The following is a 23571-nucleotide window of genomic DNA, read 5'->3' on the forward strand; positions in this document are numbered from 1 at the left end:
ATCGTTTTGAATGAGAAAAATAAGTAGTTCCCCACCTTTAAACATATCTCTTATTCTACGAACGGACTGCATGAGCTACAGACATCTATCCATAATTCCCAGCCATTTCTTCAAAATGCTTGTGTGGATCGTAGGACATAGCTATGTTTTCTGGTGCAAGAGGTATGCAGAACAGAGACATATTGACTTAGAGCTAGGTTTACAAAATATGGACATTAAATGGTTTGGACAGAGAGGATTGAAGTGGCACCAATTGTTGTCATTGGTTAAAACCTGTTTGCATCTCCAACACCCTGACCTCATGATTGTGCACTGTGGTGGAAACGACCTAGGCACATTGACTGGTGTAGGTTTGGAAATGCTAATGAAAGACACCTTTCGACAATTGATGTTGCATTTGCCTCAAATGGTCTTTGCTATGTTCCAATATATGCCAAAGACAGAAGTGGAAATGGTCAAACCAATTTTGTCCTCAGATTGAAAAATCTAGGAAGAATGTCAACAAAGCTGTGTCTGCATAACTCAGAGACCATAGAATGGTGTCGATATACAACAACGACATACGTTTTGATATAGCTGATATCTACAGAAGTGATGGAGTACACTTCACAGATCAGGGAAATCAAGTTTTTCTGAATAACCTGAAGCTGTGCATCCGCACTTATATGTAGCTCCAACTGATAAACACAAGGGCTCTTTTTAGAGCCGCCTTATATTGCCAATGTCGGTTTGCATAGTGACAGCTGTGATCCGGCTATCACAGGGAGACCCACGGGCCGTCGGTCAGGCTCACAGAGGGAGAGCTGCGGCCCGTCGGCTCGGCTCGCACTGGGAGAGCTACGGGCCATCGGCTCGCAAACGCACAACAGCGTGCTGGCTCACCGAGGTAGAGCTTGGGTCTAATTCGCAAGGGGACACCAATGGACTGGCTCGCACATGTACAGCTAGGGACACAACTGTTCGCAGACGCAGACCTGCGAACCGACGGACTGGTACTGTTTTATGCTTTAGGATAGTACAGTGGTGTTTATGTACTGTAGGGGGTTCGTGCTGGAAGTAGTGTTTTAGGGTTTAAGGTAGTGCAGTGGTGTGTGGGTAGTGTAAGAATCATGCTGGAGGTAGGGTTTTAGAGTTTACAACAATGTAGTAATGTTTGGGTAGTGTAAGGGGTCATGCTGGGAGTACTGTTTAGGTGTTTAGGGTAGTACAGTGGTGTTTGTGTAGTGTAGGGTGTCATGCTGGGAGTAGTGTTTTAGAGTTTACGGCAGTGCAGTGGTGTTTGGGTAGTGTAGGGGGTCATGCTGGGAGTAGTGTTTTAGGGTTCACGGCAGTGCAGTGGTGTCTGTGTAGTTTAGGGGGTCGTGCTGAGAGTAGTGTTTTAGGATTTGGGGTAGCACAGTGGTGTTTGTGTAGTGTGGGAAGTCATGCAGCAAGTACTGTTTTAGGATTTAGAGTAGTGCAGTGATGATTGTGTACTGTTTGGGGATTCATGCTGGGGGTAGAGTTTTAGGGTTTAAGGTAGTGCAGTGGTATTTGGGTAGTGTAAGAATCATGCTGGAGGTAGTGTTTTAGAGTTTACGAAAATGCAGTGGTGTTTGGGTAGTGTAAGGGGTCATGCTGGGAGTAGTGTTTTATGGTTGAGGGTAGTGCAGTGGTGTTTGTGTAGTGTAGGGGGTCATCCTCGGAGTACTGTTTTAGTGTTTACGGTACTGCAGTGGTATTTGTGTACTGTAGAGGGTCGTGCTGGGGTAGTCTTTTAGGGTTGAGGGTAGAACAGTGGTGTTTGGGTAGTGTAGGGGTTGTGCTGGGGGTAGTGTTTTAGGGTTTAGGGTAGTGCAGTGGTGTTTGTGTAGTGTAGGGGGTCATGTTGAGAGTAGTGTTTTTGTGTTTACGACAATGTAGTGGTGTTTGGGTAGTGTAGGGGGTTGTGCTGGGCGTAGTAGTATTATTACGGTTTAGGGTAGTGCAGTGATGTTTGGGTAGGGGGTCATGCTGGGGGGTAGATTTAGGGTTTAGGGTAGTGCAGTGGTGTTTGGGTAGTGTAGGGGATCGTGCTGGGGTAGTGTTTTGAAGTTTACAACAGTGCAGCGGTGTTTGGGTAGTCTTTGGGTAGTGTAGGGGATCGTACCGACAGACTGACTCACAGAGCTCGGGCTTCCAAAGGCATAGCCGCGACCTGCTGATATGAAGAGAGGCAGCGTGAAAGGCATATCTCACACAGACACAGATCCCAGTATTGCCCCGATGGCTTCTACACGGAGAGATGCGAGCTGACGGAGTAAATCACAAAGTGGCTGCCAACACTTCCTGGTTTCAACCATTCACAGCCAATAAGCCGCAAGCTGGTGCTTGTAACTCCTCAGCCAATCACATGTCAGAATTCTCAAGTATCGATATCTGTAAAATTTGATACTTCTCAAAAACTACCCAACGTATTTACACCATTTAAACAAAAGCGTGCTTTCTGGATCATCACCTTTCTCCCTGCCAAATTTGGCCTAATTCCATTCAGCAGTTTCACCTCTAGTTTTCTGTAAAGTTTTGTATGGATATTGCAAGGAGAAAACACGTTTTAGGACCCTCTTTTTTCTCAGCCCCTCCTACACCATTCACCCCTAAACTTTATATAGAGCTAATCAAAAAAAGAGAAACTTTTTTGATAATTTCATAAAGATTCGTCAAATGACGCCAAAGTTACAAGCACATAGAGGGCTCCAGAAGGGGGCCGCGTGACCCCCCCTCCCAACATGAGTGAAGCCCCAGGGCTGGGCAGACCCCAGCGCACCCCTGCAACCCCTGCGAGCCCCTGCTATTCATTTTTAAGAAATACCCCAGAACCTAGCCCACCCAAGGGCCTCATTAAAATAAAACGCGAGAACCCGTGACCTCAATGAACACTTTTGCCGATTTTTTTTTAATGATTTTTTGGGCCTGGGGGTCCTTCTGGGACCCCCTTAGCAGGCCTAGGGGGTAAGGGTTTTTCTACCCTGCCCCCTTCTCTTGTTTTATACCTTTGTTTCTCCGTTTTCGGGTGACTCGTTTCTACCAAGCCACAAGATGGCTGCCAACACTTCTTGGTTTGGAGTACTAGCAGCCAATCACAGTGAAGCTCGCGCATGTGACTTAGGCTCCGCCCAGATATCGAAACTTTTATATTTCTATTTTCTCAGCAACTACTGAACGGATATACACCATTTTTGAAAAAAAAGGTCGCTTTCTGAGCCAAGCACTACCTTTCTGCCAAATTTGGAGTAATTCTGTTCAGTAGTTTCGGCAGTAGCTTTGCATAAAGTTTCCTATGGGAAATTGATTTTTTGACTCTTATTTTTTGAATTTCTCAAAAACTACTGAACGCATTTACACCATTTAAAAAAAAGGTCACTTTCTGAAACAAGCTCTACCTTTTTGCTAGATTTGGGGTAATTTCGTTCAGCAGTTCGGGCTGTAGCTCGTCGCCAAATTTCCTATAAAAATTAACATAGAGAAAACAAGTTTTGGGACCCCCCCTTTTTCCTCAGCCCCCGCTTGACGAATCACCCCCAAACTTTCAGGCTAGGAGCTGACCTTGATAGACCTTTTTTGGGGAGAATTTCAAATGACGCCAAAGTTATTAGCAAATCAAAAAATGCTTTTCCTATGGAAACTAGGTTCTAACTATAACTACCTACTTGCGACCGCCAGTAGGTAATATATATATATAGCTATAAACCACAATCCTGTAACACCGACGGTTTGGTGAAAATCAGGTATGGACCAGCAGAATGCTTTTCCAAAGTGCAGTGTAAACGGCATCAAATCAGCATACACAGGCAAGTGCCCAGCATTACGCGTTTCGACCGCGTTGCCAAGGTCTTGATCACATAACACGCTGGAACTCAATACGTCATTTTATATGCTAGACAGGTGATGATGAAGAAACCATTCCCTTGCCAAATAAAGCTAGAAGACATACTCAACATACTCAATCATTAAAAACACCATCCTGGTGTTTCTAAAATGTTCGAGTTGCTTCGCCATTTTAAAAATGATTGTAGATTAAATATAGTAAATACAAACTGTATTACAAGCCACAAGAATTGCAATTATATATAAACTAAATTGCATGATCAAGGCCAAAGCCAGTGTCTGAAACGCGTCTGAGGCATCACCCTTTCACTTTGCAAATAAAATCACTAATATTGGCAACAGTTAATTTTGGAGTTCGTGGTCCTGTTTGTGCGTGCATGCACGGGGATACTGCTAGCGGGTATGTATATATATATATATACATACATATATATTACCTACTGTTGGTCGGCAGTAGGTAGTTACAGTTAGGACCTAGTTACTATAGGAAAATGGCAACATTCTATTCGCAATATCTTTGGTGCCGATTGATGAATCTTAATGAAATTTTCACAACTAATTCTTTGTTGAGATCAGCTCCTATGTGTGTTTTTTTGTTCTTGTGGGCCAACTAGCCCACCAGGTACTTCCAGTAAGTGACACTGCGCTGCGTGGCAGAGAGTGCCACTAGGTACCTAAACGGCCACAGGGCGTGTTTACACAGTGGTGAAGGGAGGGGACGGGCCTGAGGTGACGTGTGCAAACACGCCCTGTGGCGCGTTTTAGGTTGGAGAAAAAATTCCTCTTCATTCCTGAGGGCCTCTGGGGGATAACTAGCCCACCAGGTACTTCCAGTAAGTGCTACTGCGCTGCGTGGCAGAGAGGTGTAAAAAGGGGCATGGCCTGGACCACCTCTCTGCAAAGCAGTGCAGTGGCGCTTACTGGAAGAATCTGGTGGGCTAGTTAGCCCCCAGAGGCCCTCAGGAATGAAGAGGAATTTTTTCCCCAATTTAAAACCCGCCACAGGGCGTGTTTGCACACTTCACCTTAGGCCTCGTCCCCTCCCTTCACCACTGTGTAAACATGCCCTGTGGCCGTTTAGGTACCTAGTGGGCTAGTTGGACCCTAGGGAGCCTCAGGATTCAAGGGGACTTAATCTCCCAAATTAAAACGGCCACAGGGTGTGTTTACAGAGTTGTGAAGGGAGGGGCGGGGCCTGAGATGACGTGTGCAAACACGCCCTGTGGCACGTTTTAAGTTGGGGAAATAATACCTCTTCAATCCTGATGGCCCCTGGGGGTTAACTAGCCCACCAGGTGCTTCCAGTAAGCGCCACTGCGCTGCGTTGCAGAGAGGTGGTCCAGGCCATGCCCCTCTTTACACCTCTCTGCCACGCAGCTCTGTGGCGCTTACTGGAGGTACCTAGAGGGCTAGTTGGACCCTAGGGACCCTCAGGATTCAAGGGGAGTTAATCTCCCAACTTAAAACGGCCACAAGGCGTGTTTACATGGTGGTGAAGGGAGGGGACAAGGTCTGAGGTGACGTGTGCAAACACGCCCTGTGGTGCATTTTAAGTTGGGGAAATAATTCCCCTTCAATCCTGAGGGCCCCTGGGTGCCATCTAGACCACCAGGTGCTTCCAGTAAGCCCCGCTGCGCTGCGTTGCAGAGAGGTGGTCCAGGCCATGCCCCTTTTTACACCTCTCTGCCACGCAGCCCTGTGGCGCTTACTGGTGGTACCTAGTGGGCTAGTTGGACTCTAGGGACCCTCAGGATTCAAGGGGACTTAATTTCCCAACTTAAAATGGCCACAGGGCGTGTTTACACAGTGGTGAAGGGAGGGGACGGGGCCTGAGGTGACGTGTGCAAACACGCCCTGTGGCACGTTTTAAGTTGTGGAAAAAATTCCCCTTCAATCTTGAGGGCCCCTGGGGGCTAACTAGCCCACCAGGTGCTTCCAGTAAGTGCCACTGCGCTGCGTTGCAGAGAGGTGGTCCAGGCCGTGACTCTTTTTACACCTCTCTACAACACAGCTCTGTGACACTTACTGGAGGTACCTAGTGGGCTATTTGGACCCTAGGGACCCTCAGGATTCAATGGGAGTTAATCTCCCAACTTAAAACGGCCACAGGGCGTGTTTACATGGTGGTGAAGGGAGGGGATGGGGCCTGAGGTGACGTGTGCAAACATGCCCTGTGGCGCGTTTTAAGTTGGGGAAATAATTCCCCTTCAATCCTGAGGGCCCCTGGGGGCCAACTAGACTACCAGGTGCTTCCAGTAAGTGCCACTGCGCTGCGTTGCAGAGAGGTGGTCCAGGCCGTGCCCCCTTTTACACCTCTCTGCAACGCAGCTCTGTGGCGCTTACTTGAGGTACCTAGTGGGCTAGTTGGACCCTAGGGACCCTCAGCATTCAAGGGGACTTAATCTCCCAACTTAAAACAGCCACAGGGCGTGTTTACACAGTGGAGAAGGCGAGTGGACGGGGCCTTTGGTGACGTGTTCAAACACGCCTTGTGGCGCATTTTAAGTTGTGGAAATAATTCCTCTTCAATCCTGAGGGCCCCTGGGGGCCAACTAGACCAACAGGTGCTTCCAGTAAGTGCCACTGTGCTGCGTTGCAGAGAGGTGGTCCAGGCCGTGCCCCTTTTTAAACCTCTCTGCCACGCAGCTCTGTGGTGCTTCCTGGAGATACCTAGTGGGCTAGTTGGACCCAAGGGACACTCAGGATTCAAGGGGACTTTATCCCCCAAATTAAAACGGCCATAGGACGTGTTTGCACACATGTCACCTCAGGCGCCTCCCTCCCTTCACCAGTGTGCAAATGCGCCCCGTGGCAAGTTTTAAGAGGTACTTTTAATCCCTCTGCCCTATTATGTAGTAGGGTCTTACAGAGGAGGTCATGCTAATCACAGGGGTGCCCCTACTCATAGTGTTCCTGAGTGTATGTAGGAGTTTTCACTGTATTCTATGTGTCTTTTAGCATTGCACTGGCTCTAGGCCAGGTTAGTGAGAGTCAGTTACCACCAGTACCCGTCTGTAAAAGTTGTGGGCAGAGGATGATTTTGCAACAAGGCCGCTTTCTGCTCCTCTGTTGGTTCTTTCTGCACATGTCTTGATTCTTCCTGCAATTTTCTTCGTCTTTGTTGACTTCTGTTGCCTCTTTCTGCATTTCTTTTGCTTCTTTCTGTGCGCTTTGCCTTCTTTCTTCACATGTCCTACCTCTGTATGCATAGTTAGAAACTAGCATTTAAAAAACCTTTGAAATTGACTAAAAAAACATAGGTTTCAGGCATGTTATAGTAGAAATTAGCATTTAAAAACCCTTTGAAATTCACTGAAAAACCCATAGTTTTCAGAGACATTATAGTTAGGAATTAGCATTTAAAAAATCTTTGAAGTTCACAAAAAAAAACATAGGTTTTAGAGAAAGTTATAGTTAGCTGAACATTTCACTCGTACAAAACCATTGAAATTCCCCCGTTATAGTTAGTTCAGCTAACTATAACTCGCGCCCCCGCAATGCACTGCTGATGACGTCACATATTACATCACTCATGACATGGTCAGTGATATCACTGATGACATCACTGATGACACACATATATATATATACATTACCTACTGGCGGTCGCCAGTAGGTAGTTATAGTTAGGACCCCTTTTCCATAGGAAAACCTCAACATTCTATTTTGAATAACTTTGGCGCCGGTCGACGAATCCTCGCGAATTTCTCAAAATAGGTGGGGCGCTACGCTCCGCTCCTACCCTGAAAGTCTCGGGGGGATCCGTCAAGCGGGGGCTGAGATAAAAGGGGGGTCCCAAAACGCGTTTTTCCCATGCATTTTTCCATAGGACCTTTAGAACGAGCTACAGCCCGAACGGCTGAACAGAATTACTCAAAATTTGGCAGAGAGGTAGTCCCTAGGTTAAGGAAGTGCCTTTTGTAGGTTTGGTGTAAATCTGTTCAGTAGATTCTGAGAAAATAGCCTTTAAATCAATATATATATCTGAGCCCGCTTACGGTACGCTTACCGTACGCTTACGGTAAGCGTACGGTGGCGTGCGCGAGCGCGATTCTGATTGGCTCTTAGATCTTAGTAAACATTCGAATCGGCCGAAACCAGGAAGCGGCGGCCGCCATTTTCTGTGTTTCACTCTGAAAAAAAAAGAGTGAAAACAAGAAAAGGGGGCAATGAGGAGAGATACAGACCCCCTTACATTTGTGAGGGGGTCAAAGAAGGACTGTAAAGTACAAAACAAACATTTATTGATTTTTAAAAAAAATCACGGGGTACGCGTACGGTAAGCTTACGGTAAGCGTACGGAAGAAACATGGCGTGCGCGAAGGAGATTCTGATTGGCCCATAGATCTTAGTAAACATTCGAATCGGCCAAAACCAGGAAGCGGCGGCCGCCATTTTGTGTGTTTCACTCAGAAAAAAAACAGAGAAAACAAGGAAAGGGGGCAATGAGGAGAGTTACAGACCCCCTAACATTTGTAAGGGGGTCAAAGAAGGACAGAAAAGTACAAAATAAACATTTATTGATTTTAAAAAAAATCACGGGGTACGCGTACCGTAAGCTTACGGTAAGCGTACGATAAAAAAAAAAAAATAAATAAATGAAAAGCAGATTTAAGAGTTTAGAAATTAGGGAGCTCTAAAAAGAGCTGTTGTGTTTATGAAGTCATTTTTTTAGTGGTACCTACAAGTAAGTACCGATGCAGAGTCTAAGGTTCAAGAGGAAGACTCTGTTCCCTTCATCATTGAAGTGCACACCATCTCCTCTATAAATGTCTTGCATGTCATAACGCAAGTTGTTGTGGTAAATGGCACCCATACCATAGTCACGGAGGAAAGCAGAAACAGATTTGTTGACGTGCTTTCTTGCTTTGTCAATCTGCGGACAGAAATGATTGGACCAGTTCCATTTTTGCCTTTGGCATATGTTGGAAAACACAAAGGCAGTTTTAGGGAAAAGTGTAAACAGTTGTGCAAAGGTGTCCTTCATAAGCATTTCCAGACCTACCCCAGTCAAAGTGCCTAGGTCATTGCCACCACAGTGCACTATTATGAGGTCAGGGTGTTGGATTTGCATGAAGGATTTCACCAATGGCATCAATTGGTGCCACTTTAACCCTCTCTGACCAATCCATTTAATGTCTACATTTGGCAAAGCAAGGTCTCTCACCATACCTGTTTTCTCTGCAAACTTTTCACTCCAGAAGACATAGCTGTGCCCTACAATCCACACTGTGAACATCTTCAAAGGAGAACTGGATGCACTCAGGAGGTGTCTTTCAGTAGAATGGCAATATGAAAAGAAAGACAGTTTGGAAATGGAGGCATACATATTTTTTTCAAAACAAAAAGAACTGATTGGCTGTTTCATACCATTCTAGAATAAAAACTAGGCTGTATGTGTAAATTAATAGAAGCATGTTTTGTATTGGTACAAAAAAATGTGTAACCAAAGAACAGTACTATGGATTTGCTGTAAGGTTTGAAAAGTCAAGCACTCTTGCTCTGTGGAATTGAAACATTGTGTGTCGAACTTCTGACCTAACTCTACACAGCAGTGTTCCATGAGCTGTTGCTATGGTAGCAGGCAGAAGTCAAGTTGGGGGAAGGGTACTAGGCAGAAGTCAAGTTGGGGGAAGGGTACTTTTGGAAAAGGGTTGGTTTTCAACCAATAGAAATGTGTGATTACATTTGAAAAAAAGGGGGAAGCACTGAGATTTGAAACTTACATGTATATGTGTGGAAAAATAGAGGGAAAGTTTGCCATTATCTGGTTCTGCTGAGAGGAGAGAGGTGAACACAACAGAGATCCTGGCTCTGATAATCTGCTGTTTGAGTGTCACATTTCTTTCACAACTAACTAATTTTAAAGGTGAGTTTACAGTTTGAGAGGGGATGTATGTGGTAACTTAAGAAATGAATAATAGAAATGGGAATTGTTTTTGTTGTAGTTACACATGGTGGTTTCATAATGTGTCAGTCTGTAAAAGTGATTTACACTTGCCCCGAAAAAAAAAAGAGCAGTAAGTGTGCTTTCAAATTGGCAAATAAATTTCATTTTGGGACTAATGTGAAAACATGACTCTGTGTGCATAGAAGAATTATAGGCAGAGATTTATTGCGTCTTGCTCTGGTGATTTCATAGTTGCATTAGATGGAAAGGGGGAGCGAATTTTAGGGGGAAGAAGCAGAGTCTTAGCACACACCCATGTGCTTGCCATGTATAGTCATGCACAGTATTTAGAAGCGAGTGGGGTTTTCAGGTTTAAGTCTGTAATGCAAATACATTCAGCATCACTAAGGCTGGTTGCCCTTGCTGGAGTGTAGGCAGTCACAGAGAATACACATGGTGGTGGTCTGAAAAAACAGCTTGGACATGTGCATTTAAATAAATGAAAAAAAGTGGTTTTATAATGTGTCAGTCTGTAAAAGTGATTTCCAATTGTAAAAAGTGATTTTCACTTGGCCCGAAAAAAAAAGAGCAGTAAGTGTGCTTTCAAAATGGCAAAGAAATTTCGTTTTGGGACTAATGTGAAAAAATGACTCTGTGTGCATAGAGGAATTATAGGCAGAGATTCATTGCGTCTTGCTCTGGTGATTTCTCAGTTGCATTAGATGGAAAGGGGGAGCGAATTTTTGGGGGAAGAAGCAGAGTCTTAGCACACACCCATGTACTTGCAATGTATAGTCATGCACAGTATTTAGAAGCGAGTGGGGTTTTCAGGTTTAAGTCTGTAATGCAAATACATTCAGCATCACTAAGGCTGGTTGCCCTTGCTGGAGTGTAGGCAGTCACCGCGAATACACATGGTGGTGGTCTGAAAAAAACAGCTTGGACAAGTGCAATTAAATAAATTTAAAAAAAAGGTTTCATAATGTGTCAGTCTGTAAAAGTGATTTTCACTTGCCCCGAAAAAAAAAAGAGCAGTAAGTGTGCTTTAAAAATGGCAAAGAAATTTCGTTTTGGGACTAATGTGAAAACATGACTCTGTGTGCATAGAGGAATTATAGGCAGAGATTTATTGCGTCTTGCTCTGGTGATTTCACAGTTGCATTAGATGGAAAGGGGGAGCGAATTTTTGGGGGAAGAAGCAGAGTCTTAGCACACACCTATGTGCTTGCCATGTATAGTCATGCACAGTATTTAGAAGCGAGTGGGGTTTTCAGGTTTAAGTCTGTAATGCAAATACATTCAGCATCACTAAGGCTGGTTGCCCTTGCTGGAGTGTAGGCAGTCACAGAGAATACACATGGTGGTGGTCTGAAAAAACAGCTTGGACATGTGCATTTAAATAAATCAAAAAAAGTGGTTTTATAATGTGTCAGTCTGTAAAAGTGATTTCCAATTGTAAAAAGTGATTTTCACTTGGCCCGAAAAAAAAAGAGCAGTAAGTGTGCTTTCAAAATGGCAAAGAAATTTCGTTTTGGGACTAATGTGAAAAAATGACTCTGTGTGCATAGAGGAATTATAGGCAGAGATTTATTGCGTCTTGCTCTGGTGATTTCACAGTTGCATTAGATGGAAAGGGGGAGCGAATTTTGGGGGGAAGAAGCAGAGTCTTAGCACACACCCATGTGCTTGCCATGTATAGTCATGCACAGTATTTACAAGCGAGTGGGGTTTTCAGGTTTAAGTCTGTAATGCAAATACATTCAGCATCACTAAGGCTGGTTGCCCTTGCTGGAGTGTAGGCAGTCACCGCGAATACACATGGTGGTGGTCTGAAAAAAACAGCTTGGACAAGTGCAATTAAATAAATAAATAAAAAAGGTTTCATAATGTGTCAGTCTGTAAAAGTGATTTTCACTTGCCCCGAAAAAAAAAAGAGCAGTAAGTGTGCTTTAAAAATGGCAAAGAAATTTCGTTTTGGGACTAATGTGAAAACATGACTCTGTGTGCATAGAGGAATTATAGGCAGAGATTTATTGCGTCTTGCTCTGGTGATTTCACAGTTGCATTAGATGGAAAGGGGGAGTGAATTTTTGGGGGAAGAAGCAGAGTCTTAGCACACACCCATGTGCTTGCCGTGTATAGTCATGCACAGTATTTAGAAGCGAGTGGGGTTTTCAGGTTTCAGTCTGTAATGCAAATACATTGAGCTTCACTAAGGCTGGTTGCCCTTGCTGGAGTGTAGCACTCTGGACATGGGCTTTTTAAAAAATCTGAAAAGTGGTTTCATAATGTGACAGTTGGTAAAAGAGATTTTCACTTGCCCAAAAAAAAGAGCAGTTTGTGTGCATTCAAATTGGCAAAGAAATTTTGTTTTGACTATTGTGAAAAGAAATGTAGTAATATATTTAAATACAATAAAGGATTTTTTTTTAGTTTTTTTCAGGTATTGCTGAAGAACAGTGAACAAAATTTAAGATGCCTACAAAATCTCGAGTTCAAAAAACGCTAAAAAAAAAACTATATTTGAAGACAACTGGAGGACCAAAGTTAGTAGAAGATGCTCATGTTGGGAAAAAGAAAAAATCTTCTGGTAAGCAGAAAAAACAATTTCTTAAAAAAATATTCAAAACAAAGAAAAATGTACAAAATGTCTGTCCTGGGAAGAATGTAACAAAACGAAGAGAACAGCAAAAAATTGAGAATTTAGTTAATGCAAATATACCTTCTGCAACTGAAAAGTTTTACATAAACAGAAAAACAGCGTTTATAGAGATACGTAGAAAAATGTTTCAGAGAAGAGTTATGTCCAATTTGATAAAGGATGTGAAGAAATATAAGCAAAAGGCAAAATATTACAAGAGAAAAAAAGAAATTGAAGCCATTGCAGCAAAAGCATTAGAATTAAAAAGGAAACTATTCATATTAATTTTGAATAGGATGCGTACATTAGATAAAATGGTTAATGTACTGAAATCACAAAGCAAAAGCAAAAGAGTAGTGAACAGAACAAACTTTTGTAAAGTGTTTTTAGGAAAGTGGATGCATAGTTCAAGTAGTGAACCTTTTTTTAATGAAGAGAGCTATTTTCAAAGTAATAGTTTGCTGCATGCAGTTGACACCAGAGGTCGTTCATACGAAGTAAAAAATGGTTGCATAATGGAGAAGGAGATGATGGTTCCAAGAGATGAGGTACAAGTGATGGCAGATGAGGCAATGGGGAGACGTCCTAAAGCCCCAGTGTACACTTGGAATTGTAGTAGTATTTGCACTGTGCGTCAGGAATCTATTGACAGATTTCGAGAGTTTCTAAGAGAATATAGTAAAAAAAGTGTAAAACAGAAGATTAAGGTGCTTCAAAGTCTGGATCCATGCAGAGTGAGAGAGAATACTGGTTTGCAGGGTCATTCTCTGGCTGTCTTGTCTATCTAGAAAAGTGTGCAATAGTGTTTTCCATCATTTTAGGATGCTGGCTGTTCATCATACTGAAATGAGAAAGTTTGTGAGACGGTTGTATTTTGCCAAAAGTCCAGCAATAAAGTTAAATGAATTGAATAGGGCTCTGTTCCGAGGAACGGTATCAGATGTAGAGAAGGTTGTTGATGAAATTCAGTTTTGTTACTTTGGTCCTGAACAAAACAGTGCAGAGAAGGACACAGTAAATGAGGAAGAAGTGGAAGAGAATGTAGAACCTTCTGTAAGTAAGACATTTAATGATCACATAACAAAATTTGCAATAGTCTCTAATGAAAGACCAAATGTTACTTGTATTTGTTGCCGCAGAACTCATTATAGAAAACAAACTAGGAATGTTGATCTCTACAGAAAGAGTGAAAATGAAGATAATTATAAGTGGATGGATTTTGCCACATATATATTTCTTGAAAATTGTTTTGAATTGGGTGAAGATCAGCGTATTTGTAAATACTGTTACAACAAGTTAGAGGAAAATAGAATGCCGACCAGAGCTGTACATAATAATTTAGAATTGGATGCTATTCCTGCTGAACTTTCTGAATTAAATACATATGAGTCTATACTCATTCAATGTGTTCATCCGTTCCAGACCATAGTACGTATGGAGCCCAAAACTGGTAAATTACCTCCTTCAGATTTACTGAGAGGTTTAAAAGGTAGAGTGGTGTATTTGCCCTTGGATTTGAAAAAAAATATGGAAACTATTGATGCGGATACTTTGGAAACTGAACCATTAATTATTCTGGTTAATGGTGTACCTACAAAGAATAAGAAGATTTGGCAGGAGCTGGTAGATGTGCGGAAAGTACAAAGAGCAAATTTGTATTTGAAAAAAAATAACAAATGGTATGAATCAATTTATATAGAAGAAGAAGAAGAAGACGAAGATTTTCAAGAAGACACAGAAACACCAACTGGACAAATTGAAAAAGTGGACAAGACAAAGGAAGAAGAAATTTATGAACATTTTAGCATACATCCTCTTCATTCGAAAGAAGTTATGGGAGACAATATTGATCTCTTTCAGATGAAGAAAGCAAAAGGAACTCCCGTGAGTGTATGGGAGGAGAGCTTGGAAGCTCGATGTTTTCCCCAGCTGTTTCCTACGGGAAAAGGAGGACGATACGATGAACGTCCAGAACAGATTCCAGCTTCAGAGTATCGGACTACAAGACTATATGCTGAAGATCCCAGATTTCGACAAAGTATTCCTTATTTGTTCCATCTTTTATTTGAAAGCGACTTGTCTGCACTGTCTTATGCAGTAAATCACATTTTAAAAAGTGGAGTACATTTACAAAATGTGTCTGCTAAGGATTTTATGGAGAAAGTGCAGCACCGAGATGATCATTTGGAAACACAACTGATCAATCTGATGGCTTGTCAGCGTGGGACAAATGAATATTGGTACCGACGCCATGGTGAACTAAAATGCATGTTACGCAATTTAGGAACACCAACATGGTTCCTTACCCTAAGCTGTGCCGAGTACGCTTGGGATGATTTACTGGATTTTCTACGAGAGGCCAATTCAAACATTAAAAACATCGAATACAAGACAGCAGGAGAACTGTGCTCATTGGATCCGGTTAATGTTTGCAGATATTTCAATCATAGATTTGAGGCTATGATGTCCTTCATCTGCAATAAAAAAAATCCACCCCTTGGAGAAGTAGTGGATTTCTTTTGGAGAAAAGAGTACCAGGCAAGAGGTGCTCCTCATATTCATATCCTGTTGTGGATCAAGGATGCCCCAAAGTTTGGAACAGATACTGATGAAGCAGTGTTATCTTACATTGAAGAATATGCAACATGTGGTATACCAAAAAGCACAGAAGAGAACAAGTTAAAGGAGCAAGTTTTACGTTTCCAAAGTCATCGGTGTGGAAAATACTGTCGACGGAAATACAAGAGCAAAGAAAAATACTACACTAAATGTCGATTTGGATTTCCTAGACCTGTTCTTTCAAATGGAAGAGTAAACAGTTTTATGTCAGCTGTGAGACATACTATCACAAGAAAATCACCTAAGAATACCTACAACCTTAAAAGAAAAGAAGAATCAAAAAATATAAATGACTACAACCCAGTCATTTTATCCATGTGGAACGCTAACATGGATATACAGTATGTAGCTGACAATTCCATTGCTGTTGCACGATATGTAACGTCTTACATTACGAAATCAGAAAAAACAGAATTGAAGGAAATGTGGGAAGAGATTTCTCACGAGAAGACTGTTAGTAAGAAGCTGTACAGTTTCAGTTTGAAGATGTTATCGCATCGAGAAATTGGATCCTACGAATGTTCAGATAGGTTATCTTCTGCAAGTCTCTACTCAAAGTCAAGAAGAATAATTTGGGCAAGTTTAGGCCTTGCAGCAATGAGAAATCGGGTACTGAAATCTGTTGGAGAAATTGAATATTTGGCCGAGAATGACCCAGAAAGTACAGATATATTGAAAACAAACATGTTGGACACATATTATCCCAAGAGAAGTCATCATCTGGAGAACATGTGTCTCTATGAAGTGTTGCAGAACTACATTTATTCACGGAAAGCTGCAGAAGACATTAATAATGGAAAATATAAAGTTGTTGGTGAAGAAGGATGTTTGGTGAAGCAAACCAAAGGAAGTTTGATAAATCACCGGAAGCTGAGTTGCGACACTACCGACAAGAAAGAATTTTACTACTTGGCTCTTTTACAGTTGTTTAAACCATGGCGTACAGAGGATGAACTACTGGGAGAATTTCAAAGCTATGAGGATTCATTTAATGCTTGCAAAGACAGCATACAATGCAATACATTCACAACTTATCTGCAAATGTTAAATGAAGAAATTGAACAGGAAACTACAATTGCAGCAGAAATAGCTAGAGACAGTTCTCAGGACAGCCAAAGTTCAGGAACACACAGTCAAGATCCCCTAGGACAACCAATCGTTGAAAATGAAGCATCAATAGCCATGAATGAAGTGGAAACAGCTATGAATCAAGCTCAAGAAGAATTTATAGACTTAGAAAATTTGGAAAGACAACTGAATCAAGAGCAGCAACAAATTTATGAAGAGATCAAAAACAAAATTGATCACGGATTTCTACATGTAAAAAAAGAGTGCTCATGCACATCATTTCATCCAATCAGGATGTATGTAAGTGGACAAGCTGGCACTGGAAAAAGTTTCCTAATTAAAGTCATCAGAAGCTACCTAAAGCAAAAAACGGATTCTACGTTGTCTTGTGTGGTTACCGCTCCAACTGGGTTAGCAGCATATAACATAAAAGGAATCACCTTACATCGTTTGCTAATGTTACCAGTGGAGCATGAGAACAAAATACAATTCAACAAGCTAACTGGAGAAGCATCCTTGGAAGTTTCACGAGTATTGAAGAAGATGCAAGTTCTCATTATTGATGAGGTGAGCATGGTATCAAACTTAATGCTTGCCTTTGTGCATTTAAGAATGCAGCAAATTTTGAAGACAGACTATGACGTGTTATTTGGTGGAAAACACGTCATAGTTTTTGGAGATCTTTTGCAACTTACTCCAGTTAAAGGACAACCAGTGTTTAATACTGTGACACATGAAGACACGAAGAAGTCATTGGGAAGCATCGGTAATACAAATATTTGGTCCTTCTTTGAGTACAAGGAACTTACAACTAATATGAGGCAAGCAAACGATGAAGAATATGGAAGTATTCTGAAAGATATCAGGATTGGACTACTCACAGAAGCTGGCAAAAAAGCATTACAGACTCGGCTGCTACATAATTTATTTCCAAAGGAAGAAATAGTTGCAGAGAAGATATACAAGAACATTGCAGAAAACAAAAGTGTCATCTGCTTAATGCCTACTCTACGTGAATTCTCAATATTCAATGAGGAGCTTTTGAAATTGGAAAAGGAAGAGATCAGGAAATTGGAAGCAGTGGACAAAATTGAGGATGGAAGAATTACTGTCACAGTAACAGGCAAACTGAAAAATAAATTGGACTCACTAGAGAAGAACATCTCCAAAACAGCTGGATTAGAAATAAATCTATATGTTTGCATGAACTGTAGAGTGTTTTTAAGGAGAAATTTGGATGTTGAGAAAGGTTTAGTTAATGGAGCGATGGGAAGAGTTGTGGGTTTTATTAATTATCAGAAAAAAGAAGGAATTGAATGTTTAAAAATAAAATTTGATCAGATAGATGAAGTTAAAGATATTTGTCGTTGTACAGTTCGTTTTATGCTTGTGAAAGACTTATATGTACGTAGGAAGCAGTTTCCGTTTTCTCTAGCATATGCTGTAACTATTCACAAGTCTCAAGGATTGACTGTAGATTGTGCATTTGTGAACATTGGTTCATCTGTGTTCAAAGAAGGTATGGCATATGTTGCTTTGTCACGAGTCAAAACATTATCAGGTTTATTCATGATAGACTTTGAAGAATCAAAAGTTAGTGCTGATACAAATTGTGTAAAGGAGTATAATAGATTAAGAAGAAGCTATGCTCCTCATTTAGGTCAGTATCCTGTGTTGGAGAAACGTGTAGTTTCTCGTAAAAGAAAAAATGAGAATATCTGTAGTGAAGATGTAGAGAAGAGGAAAAAAAAGAGGAGTGATGTAATTGCAAGCAAAAAGAAAAAGGAAAATGAAGAACAGGTTGTAGGATGTCATTTTGAAAATAGCTCTGGTGTCAACTGCTACGCAAATGTAGTGCTGAATGTTGCATTTTATCTGGAAAGTTTGCAAGAGCAGATAATAGTAAATCAGGGAAAAAGATTCTGTTCAGAGCTGAGTCTCCTTTTTCAAAAGTTGAGTAAAGATAAAACTCAAATAGAAAGTGCTACTGACATTAGAAAACTTTTAGATGTATGTTCAGGACGAACACAGTTTTCTCAAAATGAACAGCAAGATGCACATGAATTTTTGATGTATTTTCTTCAGGTAGTGGAAGAAGAAGGAGTTCCCATTGACATTTGTTTTGGTCTCTCTTATAAATGGGAACATAGTTGTGATAATTGTTATAATATATGTGGCTCTATTGTTGATAATGAAAGGTTTATTTATTTGACATTGCCAGAGAGTAAAACAGTCACTTTTGCAAAATTAGTTAAAGATGCTAATCATAGCATGAAATGTGGTGAGTGTAATTCTGACATGTTTTCAACATTAATTTTAAAGGAATACGGACAGTATGTAATTTTAATGATGCAACGATGTCGAGCTGATGGTTCAAAATTGGATACTTTAATAAAGAAGTTTACAGGACAGCAATTATCAATTTCAGGAAAAACTTTTGTAACTGTTGCAATAATTTTCCATGATGGACCTACTGTTACTTCTGGACATTACACAGTTTATCTAAAATGTGAAAAAGGCTGGACACTGTGTAATGATTCCCAATTGATTTTCAAACAACGTTTGCCTTTTGATTTAGCAAATTCCTATCTAATCTTCCTGAAACCTAAATTTTAGAGAGACTTGGCAAGATCTGGACAAAATAATTTTACCATTTTACTGGATTACCATTGCAATTTTGTAAAAAAAAGATTTTTAAAATTATCATTTGGCCTAATGGAAAGATAACCAATTGTAATGTGGACTTTTTTAATTTTTAATGCAATTTTGAAAAACCAATAATTTAGAGATTATCGGTAACTTCTGCACATTTTAAATTTTGGAATGTTATTGGACTGCCATTGGAAATTTTTTCAAAAATGATTTAAAAAATTACTATTTGGCCATGTGGAAAAGTAACCAATTCTATTGTGGACTAAATAAATTATTCAAAAAATTTTCGTGATCCAAAATGTTACAGAGAATCGGTGAGATCTGGACAAATTAAACTTTAGAATTTTATTGGATTTCCGTTGGAAATTTATTCCCAAAAAAAAATTAAAATTACTATTTGGCCTAAAGGAAATGAAATCAGATGTATTTTGGAGTTATTTGAGATATAATATTGTGATTATAGTTCTGAAACAAACATATCAGACGGTATTTTAAAGAAATAAGTATTGGTATTAGATGATATTTTTTTACAATATTATGCATTTCTATAATGTTAAGTTTAATTAAAAAAAGAATCAGGGCTTTTTTAATACAATCTTTGTGATTGGTATTTTTTTTTGCCCGCTGTAAAATGATGAATGCAATTGCTTTCACAATTTATAGTGAAATGCAATATATTCTGAAAACAGCAAAAATAAGGCAAAAAGATTTTTTGGTAAAAAATGTAAATATGTGTACTGTATTATAAAATGTTTAAAAAATATTAATACTTTTTTCTTTTTTTCCAGATAGATATAGAAAATTTTCGAAAACTACAAACATTTTTAAAACTATTTTTTAAAAAAAGAAATGAATAAATATTTTTTCAGTGAGTATGGTAAGTCAATAATAATAATTGTAGTCTCTCAAGGACAATGTAATGTGATAAATGATTTTTAGTGTTTTTTTTTAAAAATAAAAAAAAAGTACGCGCACCGTAGGCGTACGGTAAAAAAAATAGGTTTCACACACGTTATAGTTAGGAATTAGCATTTAAAAAACCTTAGAAATTCAGTGAAAAAACCATAGGTTTCACACATGTTATAGTTAGCTGGACATTTTACTCGTAAAAAACCAATGAAATTGCCCCGTTATAGTTAGTTCAGCTAACTATAACTCGCGCGCCCGCAATGCACTGCTGATGACGTCACATATTACATCACTCATGACATGGTCAGCGACATCACTGATGACATCATCCAGTGAATGTGTGTTTTTCTGAAAATTAAATATGTTTTATATATGTATATCTCAAGGTCGATGGAAGAATAAATGGGTATATAAGTGTCTAAATGGATGATTTGTTTTTGAAAAATTGATTGTGTAACTGACTGATTAAGTGTATCATAGTGAATACATGGCTTAGTGAGTAATGTTTAAATATGTAAATATCTGTATCAGTCTCTCACTTTGTGTATAAGTGGCTGCATGGGTTGGTGAGTAGCTACATGGGTGTCTATATAGGTTATTAGTTGGTTTTTTGAGTATCAGTTTGAGTGTCTGCATGGTTCGGTGGGGGGTATTACGTAGTGCATAGGTGCATGAATGAGTGACTCATTGTTTGTATGGGTTGAACACAGCATGTGTGCAGGACTGTATGGGTGGATGAGTGTGTGTATGGGTGTGTTAGTTAGTGAATGACTGTCTCAATATTGTCTTTATGAGTAACTACATATGTTTTAAACTAGTATATGTGACTATTGGTGTATATATGTGAGTATATGTGAGAGTGAGAGATTGAAAGAGTTCCTGTATGAATAAGTATGTGTTTCTATAAGTGATTGTTTAAAAGACTAAGTATGTGTAAGTTTCCGTAGAAGTAAGTGTGGTGGTGTGTGTATAACTGTATATGCAAGTAAATGTATGTTTGATTCTTTGTTAGCATGAGTGACTATGTGTGTGAGTAACTCTATGGATGAGTGGCATTGTGTAACAGGATGTATAGGTGTATGAGTACATATGATGAGTGAGTACATGTATGAGTGACTGAATTGGACTGTTGGTGAATGAGTGGATGTGTATGTGGATCTTAGAATTACTGAAAAGGTTGTTTTAACTGGTATTGGTATGTCCATTGTTTTGAACATTGTAGTTTCTATTTTTGAATGTGTGTGTCAAAGGTTATATTAAGGGAAGAGGAGGTCTGCCACTCTATCACAAGGATGATGTCATCAGTGATGTCATCAGTGATGTCATTTGAGATGTCATCAGTGATGTCATGAGTGATGTCACTGACCATGTCATGAGTGATGTAATATGTGACGTCATCAGCAGTGCATTGCGGGCGCGCGAGTTATAGTTAGCTGAACTAACTATAACGGGGCAATTTCATTGGTTTTTTACGAGTAAAATGTCCAGCTAACTATAACATGTGTGAAACCTATGGTTTTTTCACTGAATTTCTAAGGTTTTTTAAATGCTAATTCCTAACTATAACGTGTGTGAAACCTATGGTTTTTTCACTGAATTTCAAAGGTTTTTTAAATGCTAATTCCTAACTATAACGTGTGTGAAACCCATGGTTTTTTCAGTGAATTTGCAAGGTTTTTTAAATGCTAATTTTTTTTTTATTCTTCAATTTTTTCAAACATATTTTTAATTTAATTTTCTTACCTTTTATAAAGACTATGCTTTAATTTTTAAAATCCTTAAATATTTTTTTTTAATATATTTTTTAAAATAAACATGTAAAATTTATTTCCAGTTCTTTTTTTTTTTTTTAATTTTTTTTTAGTACGCGTACCGTAAGCTCACGGTAAGCGTACGGTTTACGCAACGTCCGTAATCTATCTACGCTGCTTGCGTATAGTTACGCACTTTGCGTAGCCGCGCGTACTGCGCGTGGGACGCGTGCGCGCTTACGCCACACGCGCACGTTACGCGGAAGTGCCGGGGAGTGACTGTTATGCGCATGCGCGCAAGCGCGTGTCTTTTTTACGCGCACGCGTACTTTTTGCCGTAAGCGTACCGTAAGCGTACCGTAAGCGTACGGTAGGTCATGTGATCTTGAAACACAACTTTTGATTGGTTGAAACTACTTTCAGTTCTAGAACTCTCCTACACCACACCCATTCCCCTCATTTCTGCTTGTGATCCCTTGGGAGAAGGAGCTGGTTTGTCTTTGGGATACGATGGCAGAACAGCAGAGCTCTTCTGAGAGTGAGGCTAGCACTAGCAGCACTGTCTTGAGGCAGAGATCGAGGAAACAAAAGCCTTCTTATGTTTGGGATTATTTTACTTTTCCAGAAGGCCAGCAAAAGGTGAATGCACCCTTAGTTACTTGCAAGCTGTGTCAGCGTGTACTTTCTAGAGGTAATCCTAACAGGAAGTATTCCTTTGGGAATCACACCATGAAGAGACACCTCCAGGATGTACACAGAAGGACACATGGTCATCTTTTTGGAGGTAACTCTTCAGAAAGACGAGCCAGTACATCCACAGCAGCTCAGCCTGGACCATCACCTGCAGGGCTTACTCCTTCTTCTGCAGGTCAGGTGAGCCCTTCATCTGTGGGGGGAGAATCTCCTTTTGCTGGCCCTCTGGAAATGAACCCTCGATTTCGGAAGGTTGATATTCATTGCACATTTTGTAAAGATCTAATTTGCCATAGGGAGACCAGTGTTTCCCTAGTGAACAACAAAATAGATCAGCACATTTGTCGCTTTGAATAATTTTCCCATGCTTCCTTTCCTCTGTCCCTGCATGAACACAACGGTTCTTTTAAGAGCCAACCTTATCTTTCATCTTTTTTTTACATATGTTTTTAAAAACTTTTTTTTTTTACCGTACGCGTACGGTGCGCGTACTTTTTTTTTATTTTTTAAAAAAAACACTAAAAATCATTTATCACATTACATTGTCCTTGAGAGACTACAATTATTATTATTGACTTACCATACTCACTGAAAAAATATTTATTCATTTCTTTTTTTAAAAAATAGTTTTAAAAATGTTTGTAGTTTTCGAAAATTTTCTATATCTATCTGGAAAAAAAGAAAAAAGTATTAATATTTTTTAAACATTTTATAATACAGTACACATATTTACATTTTTTACCAAAAAATCTTTTTGCCTTATTTTTGCTGTTTTCAGAATATATTGCATTTCACTATAAATTGTGAAAGCAATTGCATTCATCATTTTACAGCGGGCAAAAAAAAATACCAATCACAAAGATTGTATTAAAAAAGCCCTGATTCTTTTTTTAATTAAACTTAACATTATAGAAATGCATAATATTGTAAAAAAATATCATCTAATACCAATACTTATTTCTTTAAAATACCGTCTGATATGTTTGTTTCAGAACTATAATCACAATATTATATCTCAAATAACTCCAAAATACATCTGATTTCATTTCCTTTAGGCCAAATAGTAATTTTAATTTTTTTTTTGGAATAAATTTCCAACGGAAATCCAATAAAATTCTAAAGTTTAATTTGTCCAGATCTCACCGATTCTCTGTAACATTTTGGATCACGAAAATTTTTTGAATAATTTATTTAGTCCACAATAGAATTGGTTACTTTTCCACATGGCCAAATAGTAATTTTTTAAATCATTTTTGAAAAAATTTCCAATGGCAGTCCAATAACATTCCAAAATTTAAAATGTGCAGAAGTTACCGATAATCTCTAAATTATTGGTTTTTCAAAATTGCATTAAAAATTAAAAAAGTCCACATTACAATTGGTTATCTTTCCATTAGGCCAAATGATAATTTTAAAAATCTTTTTTTTACAAAATTGCAATGGTAATCCAGTAAAATGGTAAAATTATTTTGTCCAGATCTTGCCAAGTCTCTCTAAAATTT

This window comes from Triturus cristatus, chromosome 6 (genome assembly GCF_964204655.1).
Source record: "Triturus cristatus chromosome 6, aTriCri1.1, whole genome shotgun sequence".
Classification (NCBI taxonomy): Eukaryota; Metazoa; Chordata; class Amphibia; order Caudata; family Salamandridae; genus Triturus; species Triturus cristatus.